At 40.3% G+C, this 9,181-nt stretch overlaps 1 non-coding gene across 1 annotated transcript; it reads right to left on the bottom strand.

Moving 5' to 3' along the window:
- Positions 1–4,388: 4,388 nt before the first annotated feature.
- LOC132225341 (U6 spliceosomal RNA) lies at positions 4,389–4,494 on the bottom strand. Its single transcript, XR_009450864.1, has one exon. It is a non-coding gene; the product is annotated as a U6 spliceosomal RNA (small nuclear RNA).
- Positions 4,495–9,181: the final 4,687 nt, after the last annotated feature.

The raw sequence follows: 9,181 nt of genomic DNA, 5'->3' as shown, positions 1-9,181 counted from the left end.
ATCTGATCATGGTCCAATAATTCATGACCACACCCCTTCTCCTCAATCATTTTTCTCACTCACTCTCTCAATTGCAATTGGTGATTTACTTGCTTGACTCACAGTGCCTTGGGAGGAAAAAGTAGGTCTTTTTCAAGCTAGTATTTTCAGGGCCCAGCACATCTCTTATCGCTGTAATCATGCAATAAATAGCCGCTTAATGAAAATATGAAATCTAGTAGACCTCATACATAATGTTCCCTGTTTGGGTGAATGAGAACTTGTTCTAGGCAAGGTTAACAGAACAAATGATGCTGGGTACATGTTCTTCATAGGTCTTTTGTGTTTCTGTATATCTTACAAGTAGAGACACTGACTGCCTTTGCTCCAGACTAACTTTTGAAAGAACTTTGTATAGCAAACAGCCTTAGAATTAGATAGAAATAGTGTTTCCCTTCAGCACAAAGAACAGGTTTATTTACTGTCCCATAATAAAAAAAAATAATAATGTCTCCCTCTAGAGCAGCGGTTCTCAACCTGTGGGTTGCAACCCTTTCACGGGGGTCGCCTAAGACCATCGGAAAACACATATATAATTACATATTGTTTTTGTAATGAATCACTATGCTTTAATTATGTTCAATTTGTAATCATGAAAATACATCCTGCATATCAGATATTTACATTACAATTCATAACAGTAGCAAAATTACAGTTATGAAGTAGCAACGAAAATAATTTTATGGTTGGGGGTCACCACAACATGAGGAACTGTATTAAAGGGTCGTGGCATGAGGAAGGTTGAGAACCACTGCTCTAGAGCTAAGGTCATGCTTACTGACCATTATAAAAGATCAAGTCCCCTAAGCTTAGAATCCTTCTTCTTTAATGTAACCCATACGTGTGTTGGTGTCTTCTGGTCCTGTTGGTGTTGGCCTATGAGAGTTGAGACTTAGGGAACCAGTGCAAAGGCTGATATTCCAGCTACTGCTATTGGTATGAGGATGAAACTGTCTCTGTCTCTGACCCAGGTGTCTCATGTCTTCGATAAGCATCCATGAAACTGTGTTAAGCTAACTTGTTACAAGTAATGCAACATCTCAAACGTTTTGCTGTTCTTGAAAGTGCTAACTTGGGAGAACACAATCTATAGATATGTTTATAGCCAGGATACCAAGTTTCCTAGCAAAGGCAGCAGAAAACATCCCATGTCCTGCGAGTAGTGGTGATCTTATATTAGGGATATGAGTTTGTCTGATGATATGAGAAAAATAAGTTGCCCAATTAATGTCACAGATTACCTTTCTCAGAAGGTGAGCCGTAGAATAATTGAGTGATGTGAGCTGAGTTGTAGCCATCTCCATAGCTCCTGCCAATTGTTGCCCCAACAGAAAGAGGAATGTTTTTGTAGCAGATCTTCCAAGTGAATGAAGCCTTAAATATTGATTTTTATAAGAAATATTCTGGTTAATAAATGTTGAGAATTAATTCACATTTTTAATAGCATATTTTATATTAAGCTAAACAAAAGCTCACTGCAATGTGCCACCTCTGCATTAGAACAAATGGTAAATGGTCCAGGTCTTGTGAGTTGTTTATCCACAAGTGCCAGAAGGAAAGTTAGCTGGTGCTTTCACATCATACCAATCTTTCTTAGAAAATGGATCAACCACTTTTTTCCTGGCTCCCTTTTTGCTGCTAAAAGGTGGTGTACATTTCTCTATTTATAAATTTCCGACAATAAACATAAAAATAGTTGAGAGTGGGGTTAAAGTGTGGATACTGTATATAATATCCCATGGGGCACATCAATGTGTCCATTTCTGGAACCATTTCTCCCCCCCCCCTTTTTTTTTTTAATCCTCGACTGAGGATATTTTTACATTGATTTTTAGAGAGCATGGACGAGAGAGGGGAAGACAGAAATATCGATGTGAAATACATTGATTGGCTGCCTCCTGCACAAGCCCTGACCAGGGCCGGGGCCAGGGAAGAGCCTGCAACCAAGGTACATGCTCTTGACTGGAATCGAACCCAGGAGCCTTTGGTCCACAGGCCTATGCTCTATCCACTGAGCCAAACAGGCTAGTGGTCATTTCTCCCTTTGTTCTCCAGCTTCTGCTGTGCCTTCCACATCACAGCCATCTGGATGGGTTCATTGGCTTCCTAATGACCACTAGTCTACAATATCCCAGAAGATATAAAATTGTGAATATTTTAAGCAATATATAAACCCATTTAACAACCTGACTTATATAGTCTCATCATGGCCAAGAGCTAAAGGCCATTGTTTTGGGCTTCCCTGAACCCTCTTTTCTCAGAGCCCAACAATTCTGTCCCCATAAAGAATCCAATCATACTCTTTGGTCAATCCATGAATATTCATTGAGCAGTGACTACACACAAAACAGGAAACTGAAATGTTTCCTGAGGCAAGCTCCATCTTTTTTGGGGGAAAGGATGAGAAGACCAGAGACTGCCTTGTGAGAGGTTCTTGTGTTTGGTAGGCATTGACCAATTTAACTTAGAGCTAGGGATTTCAGCTTCCAATGTGTATGTACACATAAGGATCATTAGGTAATAAGTATACACAAAAATACGTTTTTTAAAGACTTGGCAAAGAGAGACTTTATTAGAGAGGATTGCTGCAAAGTGGAGGGAACTATTGCAGTAGAGATAAGGTCTGCAAGCATCTACCATAAAATATATTTTAATACTCCGTTTGTTAGCATCACATGCCATTCAGAGTTATCTAAAAGCGTTTTATTGTAATCATTGCAACATACCTAGGAGTATGTTTAATCAGATAATTGAAGGTTTTGAGGTCTACGAAAATAATGAAATGTGTTCACGTCTCCCTTTTATTCAGTAGTGGGTCAGGGGATAGAATTTAAACTTCTCTGCTAATATTTAGAATGTACTGAATAGAAAACCAGGGTTTTGCAGATAGCCAGATTTGGAGGTATTAAAAATGGAGACACTGCAGCAGTGCTACATTCTCTTGCTCCAGATAGCTGATATTCTGTTATCATTTTAAAATAGTTTTATTTATTCGGAAGAGCCTCAAATTGAAATATTCTATCCCACTATCAAAGGGGGTCACATATATGTTGATGGAAGAAGATTTGACATTGGGAGATGGGCACACAATGCAATATACAGATGATGTGTCATAAAATTGTACACTTGAAACCTATATAATTTTATTATCCAATGTCACCCCAATACATTTAAACAAAAAACCCCACATTGTTTAGCAAAGAAACCAATCACAAAAGTATGTATGTTGTATGATTCCATTTATTTTTTATTTTTTATTTATTAAATTGATTTGGGTGACACTGGTCAACATGAACATAAAGGTTTCAGGTGTGGGTTTCTATGTTACAAGATCTGTATGTTGCACCATGTGCCCACCACCCAAAGTCACATCTTCTCCTGTCACTTATATTAGGACCCTCTTGTCTCCCCATTTATATGAAAGTCCAGAACCATAAATCTATTTATAAAGGGACACATAAGAATATTTTGGGGTGATAGAAATGTTCTACAACTTTATTTGGATATTTCTTACTTGGGTGAACACATGGATTAAATCATATCCTCTTTATTGTTTAAAATATATTTTTATTGCTTTCAGAGAGGAAGGGAGAGGGAGAGAGAGAGAAAAAAACATCCATGATGAGAGAGAATCATTGATCAGCTTCCTCCTGCATGCCCCACATTGGGGATCAAGCCCACAACCTGGGCATGTACCCTGACTGGGAATCGAACTGCGACCTGGTTCATAGGCCGATGCTCAACAACTGAGCCACACCAACCAAGCACGGAAGGCTTTCTTAAAGGAGTGACATTTGAGCTGAACTTTGAATGAAATGCAGGTTGGGTTTCCCAAAGGCCTGGTATGCCCCCCATATTTGGAATATTTATGTTTTTACATAGAGAAGTATTTTATTTCTTATGTAGGCTAAAAGAAAACTCTAAATTTTATGGATTTCATTATTTTTATTTTTTTAAAATATATTTTATTGATTTTTTACAGAGAGGAAAGTAGAGAAATAGAAAGTTAGAAACATCAATGAGAGAAACATCAGCTGCCTCCTGCACACTCCTTACTGGGATGTGCCCACAACCACGGTACATGCCCTTGACCGGAATCGAACCTGGGACCCTTCAGTCTGCAGGCCGACATTCTATCCACTGAGCCAAATCGGTCAGGGCAGATTTCATTATTTTTACAAAGCACAAGTTTTTAAGCCAGCTTGGCCTGCTGTGGATCTCATTTAGGGGGTTACTATGCAGGGACCTGCCCTGATCTACCTGAATTGGCCCACTCTCTGATCTCATCCCATGTTCCTCATTTTTTCCTTCTCTAGCCTGGCCTCACCCCACAGATTTTTTTTTTTTTGGTAAATTTGCTTCACGAATTTGCGTGTCATCCTTGCGCAGGGGCCATGCTAATCTTCTCTGTATCGTTCCAATTTTTTTTAGTATATGTGCTGCCGAAGCGAGCACTCACCCCACAGATTTGACATATACTGTTGACCACCTGGCTACAGACTGGGCTCTTTAGAGCTGCTCTGATTCTCTACAACAGTGTCCAGCCTTACTGCTCTGAAACTTCATCCACCAACGTGGCTGCCCCTTGATTGACCACAGCCTCACACACAGGACCCAGACAATTTTATTAAATGTATATAGTAAGAACTCCAAGATGTTCTAACTTAGTCCTATTTAAATGCAAGGTCTACAAAGGTAGCCAATGTCTCACTCCTCCTGAGCAGTACTCCTGGTATCAGCAATCCTATATAATAAAACCCTAATATGCAAATCAACCAAACGGTGGAATAACTGGTTGCTATGATGCACATTGACCACGAGGGGGCATATGCTCAATGCAGGTGTTCAGTGCACTCCCACAGGGGGTGTGCCACTCAGCCAGAAGCCGGGCTCATGGCTGGTGAACCTAGTGACGGTGGCAGGAGCCTCTCCTGTCTCCACAGCAGCGTTAAGGAGCAGCGAGCAGGCAGGTGGTAAGGAGTAGCGAGCAGGCAGGTGGTAAGGAGTGAGGAGTCCCAGCCTGTGAGAGGGATGTCCGACTACTGGCTTAGGCCTGCTCCCTGGCAGGCGGACATCCCCTGAGGGGTCCTGGACTGCGAGAGGGTACAGGCCAGGCTGAGGGACAACCCCCCTCCCAGTGCACAAATTTCGTACACTAGGCCTCTAGTTCATCTATAAAAACCCCAGCTTCCTACCCCCTTGTCAGGGGACATGGGCATAGTTCTGAGATGTGTGTTCAACAGTCTGCCAGAGGTCCACAGTGGGACTGAGCCCCAATTGTCCAAAGTGATAGTGTACTTGATACTATAGCCTTTATTGTCTGCCTTCCTTTCCTTATCTTACTTCCACACTCTTTTGCCAGTGTCTCCTGGGATTATCTCTCAGATAAAGTACTTGCACCCAAAACTTTGTCTCAGCATCTGCTTTAGGGAAAGCACATATTCAGTCAGCTGCCTATAATGGAGTGCTATCTTCCTGGCAATATGCTAAGTATTTGACCTGCCTCATCTGAATTAATTTTAAAGAAAATGCTGGGAGTTATTTATTTTTCCCCATGTTTTACAGATAGGAAAATGAAACCCCAAGAAGAAGTAACTGGCCCTAGATTATATAGTAAATTAATTGTAAAGCCAGGATTCTGAACAAGACAGTTTGACTCTAAAGCTGCATCCTTAACCACAAACCAGTGTTACATTTTAGAAGCATAGTGTTTTGTGGGGTGTTTTTTTTCTCCAGCAATCAGGTGGCTATATTAACTTAAACTGAGGTCACCAAGTATCACCACCGAAGGTCACCTGCATACATGAATGCTCTCAGAAGAATTTCATTCACTCTGCTTTTGATTTCCTAGTCCTACTTTAAGGCAATCTGGGTTCAACAGTACTCCAAGATACAGATTACATCTTTGATTGTTAGTGTATAAATAGTATTAGGGTTTCCTCTAGCTCAGTTGGTTGGAGCATCATCCTGTACACCGAAAGGTGGCAGGTTTCTGATTCCCAGTCAGGGCACATACCCAGATTGCAGGTTTGATCCCCAGTTGGAATGTATACAGGAGGCAACCGATTGATGTTTCTCGCTCCTCTCTCTCTCTCTCTCTCTCTCTCTCTCTCTCTCTCTCTCTCTCCCTTCTCCTCTATGAAATCAATAAAAAATTATTAGGGTAATATTTATTACTCTAATAGAGAAGGGAATACCTAAGCAAATTATCTACCTCAGGTTTTATCCTAATTTTCACAAAATTCAAATGGAGTCCAAATGAGTGAAGTTTGATTATATTTAGAAATTTATTAAGATTGTCACATATAAAAGCTAAAATGTGAGTGTAAACCTTACTTCATATTTGAAGATGGGGTCAACAAAAGGTGGTTGAAAGAAAAGGTAAATTTTCCTTTCTGAAAGGCAGGGAAAAAAAAGAACAAGCAGTGGGAACCAAAATTCTAAAAGACAGCTCAAGAAGTTCTGAATTATAACTCCCAAGGTTTTAAGTGTTGAGATGAGTTTTCTTCATGTGAAACAAAAGGCAAATCAGTTAATGAGATTGAAGGTGAAGTGTTATGAATCTGCAGAGAAAGCAAGCTGACAGTTTGATTGGCATATTGAAGGAGAAGAGGAGAATGAATGGAAGATTTATCAGACAAAATTTATAGATGCCTTTTTAACCTCAGAAATTAACAAGGATTTAGATGGGGAAAAATACTTGCATCCTTAAAATAAATGGCTAAGAATTATGGGCCCCAACTGTCTGTAAACAGGAAGGATTTGCCCAACTGATATATAACTTCATTGATGCATCTAAGGATGAGAATGAGAAAAAATCATGGAGATAGAATACCTATGAATTAGAATTAAGAATTAATGTCTAATGCCCCTGAAATATCTATCCAGGAAGGCCCAGGTCCATTGAGGACCAACCCCCTGGTCTCAACAGGAAAAAAATAACTGGGCCCTAGGATCACAGAGGCAAGAATAGCAGTATTTGAGGATTTTGTCTTCTCTCCATTTCTTACTTTCCATTTAGAGCCATGATCTTTTGACTAGGTTAGCTCTCAACCACATTCCTTCTTTGTTTCATGGTTTGTTGCTTTCTCTCTGAATGCTTAGACAGTGTGTCTGGTGAAGTTTTCCACTTGCCATCTTTTTTAAAAAATATATTTGATTGATTTTTTACAGAGAAGAAGGGAGAGGGATAGAGAGTTAGAAACATCGATGAGAGAGAAGCATCGATCAGCTGCCTCCTGCACACCCCCTACTGGGGATTTGCCTGCAACCAAGGTATATGCCCTTGACTGGAATTGAACCTGGGATCCTTCAGTCCCCAGGCCGATGCTCTATCCAGTGAGCCAAACTGACTAGGGCTCCCCTTGGCGTCTTGACCATTCCTGTGGCCTCCACCAAGTAGACAGCCTCAGAGTTCAGAGTTCATCCTTGGTTCTGGATTTGTTCCTGAGGGTTGTACTCTAAACATGAAGAATACTAAATAACTGACAGAATGGAGGGGGGACACAGTAACTTCCACCTTGCAAGGCAGAACAGTGACTTGAAAGTCATGGGACCTATTGGTTTTGACCTAGTCTGTTTCATGGTTACAGCTGTGACCAGGGCCAGACCAAGTGAATGCCTCTTATGATTATCTTCCATGGCTTGTACACTGTGAGACATTTTCCTAACTTCCAATAGGTCACACACCTTTTCTTTTCTGTGAAGGCTATGTTGAATGTAGATTGTTCTAAAGTAGGTGTAGTAGTCAGGGTTCTTCAGAGAAACAACCAATAGACTACAAATGATAGATTAGCTATAGAGACAGAGACAGAGACAGAGACAGAGATAGAGATAGAGATAGAGATAGAGATAGAGATAGAGATAGAGATAGAGATAGAGATAGAGATAGAGATGGAGATGGAGATAGAGATTGATTTATCATAAGGAATTGGCTCACATAGTTATGGAAACTGAGAAGTTCCAAGATCTACAGTTGGCAAGCTAAAGACCCAGGAGAGCTGGTGGTATAGTTCTGGTTGGAGTCTGAAGTCCTGAGAACCAAGTGAGCCAATGGTGTAAGTTCCACTGAGAGGGCAGAAGAAGGCTGGTGTCAGAGCTGAAGTGGCCAGGCAGGCTAAGTTCCCTCTTACTCAGCGGTTTTGTTCTATTCAGGTATTCAATTGGATTGGATGAGGCTCACCCACATTAGGGAGCAAGTAAATAAATTTATGGATTCAAAGGTTAATCTCATCCAGAAACATCCTCACAGACACACCCAGCATAATATTTGACCAAATGTCTTGGTACCCTTGTGGCTGAATCAAGTTGCTATAAATTAACCATATCAGTAAGATTATCTCTAGAGTAAGTGGTACTTACTTTCTAGGAAATATTCTTAGAGGGTTTTCCACCTCCACGCACCAACCAAAATGTCTATTCCACCCTCAGTTCAGGGATAAATTAAAATGATGGAAGTATTTTTATGTATGTATAGGTACTTATTTATTTTTTAATAATAATGTCGTAGTGGTCCAGAAAACTGATAGAAACACACCTTTATTTCTGCTCCTATCTCTCCCAGCCTCAGGAAAGCCTTGTAAATTTAGGACAGGATTCATGACTTTTAGACCCATCAGAAGAGTAAAAAACAAAAAAACACAAAAAGGACAGTCAGAAAAAGATGAGAGTTATCTAATACAACTTGGCAAACTCCTGTGTATTAAGAATATTATAAATTTTAATTAAAAGTTTTCCATCAAATTGGGACTGATTTCCTGATCTACCACCAGTTGGTCCTCTTTCCCCCAACTTCCACTCTTGTCTTTCAATCTGCATCTGCTGCTGGAAAGTGACTGCAGTCAGTCATCAGGAGGTTCCTTCCTGTCAATGCCTAAATGACATGTTGGTTGGAATCTTCCATTTATGCAGCCACAGTATCCATATGCCTTTTGCCTTATTGTACACAAGGGCTAACCAATAGCCACAAACGTGATGAGTTTTGCTAACTGAAATTCCTGAATTCCTTTGGGTTCCATTTGGAATCAGATTTCATTACAGTTGTAATAATCACTCCTGGTTGTTATTTTGGTTTTGCTGGTTTGTCTCTTTTGTTTTGTTTTATCTCATTGCCAAGCATAGGAAGTTCTGTAGAGACAGGGTG

This window comes from Myotis daubentonii, chromosome X (assembly GCF_963259705.1).
Source record: "Myotis daubentonii chromosome X, mMyoDau2.1, whole genome shotgun sequence".
Lineage (NCBI taxonomy): Eukaryota > Metazoa > Chordata > Mammalia > Chiroptera > Vespertilionidae > Myotis > Myotis daubentonii.
The sequence above is the reverse complement of the archived record's forward strand: the minus strand, read 5'-3'. Positions and strand labels throughout refer to the sequence as shown.